This window comes from Anopheles nili (genome assembly GCF_943737925.1).
Source record: "Anopheles nili chromosome X unlocalized genomic scaffold, idAnoNiliSN_F5_01 X_unloc_29, whole genome shotgun sequence".
Taxonomy (NCBI): Eukaryota; Metazoa; Arthropoda; class Insecta; order Diptera; family Culicidae; genus Anopheles; species Anopheles nili.
The window spans coordinates 1-7,500 of NW_026525488.1; positions in this window are offsets into that span (position 1 = coordinate 1).

Sequence of the window (7,500 nt, forward strand, 5' to 3'; positions counted from 1 at the left end):
CAGGATTTTGCTCTACGGAAGGGGGTGCACAAAAGTGTTCGTAATCAACCTCGGATTGTACTTTTCATCATCTAGGGGCACCGTAGGGACCGAAAAAAGTGGTTTCGCATCATAGACCACCTCGACCCATGTCGACCCTTGCGCGACCCCGACCTTCAGGATTTTGCTCTACGGAAGGGGGTCTACTTGTGCGCAACCCCGACCTTCAGGATTTTGCTCTACGGAAGGGGGTGCACAAAAGTGTTCGTAATCAACCTCGGATTGTACTTTTCATCATCTAGGGGCACCGTAGGGACCGAAAAAAGTGGTTTCGCATGATAGTCCACCTCGACCCATGTCGACCCTTGCGCGACCCCGACCTTCAGGATTTTGCTCTACGGAAGGGGGTCGACTTGTGCGCAACCCCGACCTTCAGGATTTTGCTCTACGGAAGGGGGTGCACAAAAGTGTTCGTAATCAACCTCGGATTGTACTTTTCATCATCTAGGGGCACCGTAGGGACCGAAAAAAGTGGTTTCGCATGATAGTCCACCTCGACCCATGTCGACCCTTGCGCGACCCCGACCTTCAGGATTTTGCTCTACGGAAGGGGGTGCACAAAAGTGTTCGTAATCAACCTCGGATTGTACTTTTCATCATCTAGGGGCACCGTAGGGACCGAAAAAAGTGGTTTCGCATGATAGTCCACCTCGACCCATGTCGACCCTTGCGCGACCCCGACCTTCAGGATTTTGCTCTACGGAAGGGGGTGCACAAAAGTGTTCGTAATCAACCTCGGATTGTACTTTTCATCATCTAGGGGCACCGTAGGGACCGAAAAAAGTGGTTTCGCATGATAGTCCACCTCGACCCATGTCGACCCTTGCGCGACCCCGACCTTCAGGATTTTGCTCTACGGAAGGGGGTCGACTTGTGCGCAACCCCGACCTTCAGGATTTTGCTCTACGGAAGGGGGTGCACAAAAGTGTTCGTAATCAACCTCGGATTGTACTTTTCATCATCTAGGGGCACCGTAGGGACCGAAAAAAGTGGTTTCGCATGATAGTCCACCTCGACCCATGTCGACCCTTGCGCGACCCCGACCTTCAGGATTTTGCTCTACGGAAGGGGGTCTACTTGTGCGCAACCCCGACCTTCAGGTTTTTGCTCTACGGAAGGGGGTGCACAAAAGTGTTCGTAATCAACCTCGGATTGTACTTTTCATCATCTACGGGCATCGTAGGGACCGAAAAAAGTGGTTTCGCATGATAGTCCACCTCGACCCATGTCGACCCTTGCGCGACCCCGACCTTCAGGATTTTGCTCTACGGAAGGGGGTCTACTTGTGCGCAACCCCGACCTTCAGGATTTTGCTCTACGGAAGGGGGTGCACAAAAGTGTTCGTAATCAACCTCGGATTGTACTTTTCATCATCTAGGGGCACCGTAGGGACCGAAAAAAGTGGTTTCGCATGATAGTCCACCTCGACCCATGTCGACCCTTGCGCGACCCCGACCTTCAGGATTTTGCTCTACGGAAGGGGGTCTACTTGTGCGCAACCCCGACCTTCAGGATTTTGCTCTACGGAAGGGGGTGCACAAAAGTGTTCGTAATCAACCTCGGATTGTACTTTTCATCATCTAGGGGCACCGTAGGGACCGAAAAAAGTGGTTTCGCATGATAGTCCACCTCGACCCATGTCGACCCTTGCGCGACCCCGACCTTCAGGATTTTGCTCTACGGAAGGGGGTGCACAAAAGTGTTCGTAATCAACCTCGGATTGTACTTTTCATCATCTAGGGGCACCGTAGGGACCGAAAAAAGTGGTTTCGCATGATAGTCCACCTCGACCCATGTCGACCCTTGCGCGACCCCGACCTTCAGGATTTTGCTCTACGGAAGGGGTCTACCCTTGCTCGACCCCGACCTTCAGGATTTTGCTCTACGGAAGGGGGTGCACAAAAGTGTTCGTAATCAACCTCGGATTGTACTTTTCATCATCTAGGGGCACCGTAGGGACCGAAAAAAGTGGTTTCGCATGATAGTCCACCTCGACCCATGTCGACCCTTGCGCGACCCCGACCTTCAGGATTTTGCTCTACGGAAGGGGGTGCACACTTGTGCGACCCCGACCTTCAGGATTTTGCTCTACGGAAGGGGGTGCACAAAAGTGTTCGTAATCAACCTCGGATTGTACTTTTCATCATCTAGGGGCACCGTAGGGACCGAAAAAAGTGGTTTCGCATGATAGTCCACCTCGACCCATGTCGACCCTTGCGCGACCCCGACCTTCAGGATTTTGCTCTACGGAAGGGGGTGCACAAAAGTGTTCGTAATCAACCTCGGATTGTACTTTTCATCATCTAGGGGCACCGTAGGGACCGAAAAAAGTGGTTTCGCATGATAGTCCACCTCGACCCATGTCGACCCTTGCGCGACCCCGACCTTCAGGATTTTGCTCTACGGAAGGGGGTGCACACTTGTGCGACCCCGACCTTCAGGATTTTGCTCTACGGAAGGGGGTGCACAAAAGTGTTCGTAATCAACCTCGGATTGTACTTTTCATCATCTAGGGGCACCGTAGGGACCGAAAAAAGTGGTTTCGCATGATAGTCCACCTCGACCCATGTCGACCCTTGCGCGACCCCGACCTTCAGGATTTTGCTCTACGGAAGGGGTCTACCCTTGCTCGACCCCGACCTTCAGGATTTTGCTCTACGGAAGGGGGTGCACAAAAGTGTTCGTAATCAACCTCGGATTGTACTTTTCATCATCTAGGGGCACCGTAGGGACCGAAAAAAGTGGTTTCGCATGATAGTCCACCTCGACCCATGTCGACCCTTGCGCGACCCCGACCTTCAGGATTTTGCTCTACGGAAGGGGGTGCACAAAAGTGTTCGTAATCAACCTCGGATTGTACTTTTCATCATCTAGGGGCACCGTAGGGACCGAAAAAAGTGGTTTCGCATGATAGTCCACCTCGACCCATGTCGACCCTTGCGCGACCCCGACCTTCAGGATTTTGCTCTACGGAAGGGGTCTACCCTTGCGCGACCCCGACCTTCAGGATTTTGCTCTACGGAAGGGGGTCTACTTGTGCGCAACCCCGACCTTCAGGATTTTGCTCTACGGAAGGGGTCTACCCTTGCTCGACCCCGACCTTCAGGATTTTGCTCTACGGAAGGGGGTGCACAAAAGTGTTCGTAATCAACCTCGGATTGTACTTTTCATCATCTAGGGGCACCGTAGGGACCGAAAAAAGTGGTTTCGCATGATAGTCCACCTCGACCCATGTCGACCCTTGCGCGACCCCGACCTTCAGGATTTTGCTCTAGGGAAGGGGGTCTACTTGTGCGCAACCCCGACCTTCAGGATTTTGCTCTACGGAAGGGGGTGCACAAAAGTGTTCGTAATCAACCTCGGATTGTACTTTTCATCATCTAGGGGCACCGTAGGGACCGAAAAAAGTGGTTTCGCATGATAGTCCACCTCGACCCATGTCGACCCTTGCGCGACCCCGACCTTCAGGATTTTGCTCTACGGAAGGGGGTCTACTTGTGCGCAACCCCGACCTTCAGGATTTTGCTCTACGGAAGGGGTCTACCCTTGCTCGACCCCGACCTTCAGGATTTTGCTCTACGGAAGGGGGTGCACAAAAGTGTTCGTAATCAACCTCGGATTGTACTTTTCATCATCTAGGGGCACCGTAGGGACCGAAAAAAGTGGTTTCGCATGATAGTCCACCTCGACCCATGTCGACCCTTGCGCGACCCCGACCTTCAGGATTTTGCTCTACGGAAGGGGGTCTACTTGTGCGCAACCCCGACCTTCAGGATTTTGCTCTACGGAAGGGGGTGCACAAAAGTGTTCGTAATCAACCTCGGATTGTACTTTTCATCATCTAGGGGCACCGTAGGGACCGAAAAAAGTGGTTTCGCATGATAGTCCACCTCGACCCATGTCGACCCTTGCGCGACCCCGACCTACAGGATTTTGCTCTACGGAAGGGGGTGCACAAAAGTGTTCGTAATCAACCTCGGATTGTACTTTTCATCATCTAGGGGCACCGTAGGGACCGAAAAAAGTGGTTTCGCATGATAGTCCACCTCGACCCATGTCGACCCTTGCGCGACCCCGACCTTCAGGATTTTGCTCTACGGAAGGGGGTCTACTTGTGCGCAACCCCGACCTTCAGGATTTTGCTCTACGGAAGGGGGTGCACAAAAGTGTTCGTAATCAACCTCGGATTGTACTTTTCATCATCTAGGGGCACCGTAGGGACCGAAAAAAGTGGTTTCGCATGATAGTCCACCTCGACCCATGTCGACCCTTGCGCGACCCCGACCTTCAGGATTTTGCTCTACGGAAGGGGGTCGACTTGTGCGCAACCCCGACCTTCAGGATTTTGCTCTACGGAAGGGGGTGCACAAAAGTGTTCGTAATCAACCTCGGATTGTACTTTTCATCATCTAGGGGCACCGTAGGGACCGAAAAAAGTGGTTTCGCATGATAGTCCACCTCGACCCATGTCGACCCTTGCGCGACCCCGACCTTCAGGATTTTGCTCTACGGAAGGGGGTCTACTTGTGCGCAACCCCGACCTTCAGGATTTTGCTCTACGGAAGGGGGTGCACAAAAGTGTTCGTAATCAACCTCGGATTGTACTTTTCATCATCTAGGGGCACCGTAGGGACCGAAAAAAGTGGTTTCGCATGATAGTCCACCTCGACCCATGTCGACCCTTGCGCGACCCCGACCTTCAGGATTTTGCTCTACGGAAGGGGGTGCACAAAAGTGTTCGTAATCAACCTCGGATTGTACTTTTCATCATCTAGGGGCACCGTAGGGACCGAAAAAAGTGGTTTCGCATGATAGTCCACCTCGACCCATGTCGACCCTTGCGCGACCCCGACCTTCAGGATTTTGCTCTACGGAAGGGGGTCTACTTGTGCGCAACCCCGACCTTCAGGATTTTGCTCTACGGAAGGGGGTCTCTTTGTGCGCAACCCCGACCTTCAGGATTTTGCTCTACGGAAGGGGGTGCACAAAAGTGTTCGTAATCAACCTCGGATTGTACTTTTCATCATCTAGGGGCACCGTAGGGACCGAAAAAAGTGGTTTCGCATGATAGTCCACCTCGACCCATGTCGACCCTTGCGCAACCCCGACCTTCAGGATTTTGCTCTACGGAAGGGGGTCTACTTGTGCGCAACCCCGACCTGCAGGATTTTGCTCTACGGAAGGGGGTGCACAAAAGTGTTCGTAATCAACCTCGGATTGTACTTTTCATCATCTAGGGGCACCGTAGGGACCGAAAAAAGTGGTTTCGCATGATAGTCCACCTCGACCCATGTCGACCCTTGCGCGACCCCGACCTTCAGGATTTTGCTCTACGGAAGGGGGTGCACACTTGTGCGACCCCGACCTTCAGGATTTTGCTCTACGGAAGGGGGTGCACAAAAGTGTTCGTAATCAACCTCGGATTGTACTTTTCATCATCTAGGGGCACCGTAGGGACCGAAAAAAGTGGTTTCGCATGATAGTCCACCTCGACCCATGTCGACCCTTGCGCGACCCCGACCTTCAGGATTTTGCTCTACGGAAGGGGTCTACCCTTGCGCGACCCCGACCTTCAGGATTTTGCTCTACGGAAGGGGGTGCACAAAAGTGTTCGTAATCAACCTCGGATTGTACTTTTCATCATCTAGGGGCACCGTAGGGACCGAAAAAAGTGGTTTCGCATGATAGTCCACCTCGACCCATGTCGACCCTTGCGCGACCCCGACCTTCAGGATTTTGCTCTACGGAAGGGGGTGCACACTTGTGCGACCCCGACCTTCAGGATTTTGCTCTACGGAAGGGGGTGCACAAAAGTGTTCGTAATCAACCTCGGATTGTACTTTTCATCATCTAGGGGCACCGTAGGGACCGAAAAAAGTGGTTTCGCATGATAGTCCACCTCGACCCATGTCGACCCTTGCGCGACCCCGACCTTCAGGATTTTGCTCTACGGAAGGGGGTCTACTTGTGCGCAACCCCGACCTTCAGGATTTTGCTCTACGGAAGGGGGTGCACAAAAGTGTTCGTAATCAACCTCGGATTGTACTTTTCATCATCTAGGGGCACCGTAGGGACCGAAAAAAGTGGTTTCGCATGATAGTCCACCTCGACCCATGTCGACCCTTGCGCGACCCCGACCTTCAGGATTTTGCTCTACGGAAGGGGGTGCACAAAAGTGTTCGTAATCAACCTCGGATTGTACTTTTCATCATCTAGGGGCACCGTAGGGACCGAAAAAAGTGGTTTCGCATGATAGTCCACCTCGACCCATGTCGACCCTTGCGCGACCCCGACCTTCAGGATTTTGCTCTACGGAAGGGGGTCTACATGTGCCCAACCCCGACCTACAGGATTTTGCTCTACGGAAGGGGGTGCACAAAAGTGTTCGTAATCAACCTCGGATTGTACTTTTCATCATCTAGGGGCACCGTAGGGACCGAAAAAAGTGGTTTCGCATGATAGTCCACCTCGACCCATGTCGACCCTTGCGCGACCCCGACCTTCAGGATTTTGCTCTACGGAAGGGGGTCTACTTGTGCGCAACCCCGACCTTCAGGATTTTGCTCTACGGAAGGGGGTGCACAAAAGTGTTCGTAATCAACCTCGGATTGTACTTTTCATCATCTAGGGGCACCGTAGGGACCGAAAAAAGTGGTTTCGCATGATAGTCCACCTCGACCCATGTCGACCCTTGCGCGACCCCGACCTTCAGGATTTTGCTCTACGGAAGGGGGTCTACTTGTGCGCAACCCCGACCTTCAGGATTTTGCTCTACGGAAGGGGGTGCACAAAAGTGTTCGTAATCAACCTCGGATTGTACTTTTCATCATCTAGGGGCACCGTAGGGACCGAAAAAAGTGGTTTCGCATGATAGTCCACCTCGACCCATGTCGACCCTTGCGCGACCCCGACCTTCAGGATTTTGCTCTACGGAAGGGGTCCTCTCTGTACAAGGTTTAGGGGTACATTTTCACCCAAAAACCACTATCGCTCAACCGAAACAACTCCTCGACATGTGTCTTCTCTGTGAATTTGGCCCCGATCTGACGAGTAGTTTTCGAGATATGCCCCTCTGAAGGTACATATTGGGACTTAGCCGATTTTCACCCATTGCGGTGTCTATGGGGTGTTGGGAATCGCTCTACCGACCAGCCGGTTGGAGATATCGAGTTGCGGTCTTCGGCGCGTTTGCTCAACTTCGTAATGCCTACTTTTCGTCCATACACACAACACCTCGCAGAGTTCTCCTTCTGCCAGATATAGCGCGTGCCCCTTTGTTCGTGCACCATTTTGGCCCGTTTTTCGCACATTGCCTCGAAACCATGCATTCGACGGTTTTGCGTCCCAAGCACCGATGTTAGAACACCACCGTGGCTAACTTTCGTCCATATACGCCAAACTTCTCAGACACCTCCATCCGAGAGTATTTCGTGTTTTCCCATATATTGCATACTGCCAGGG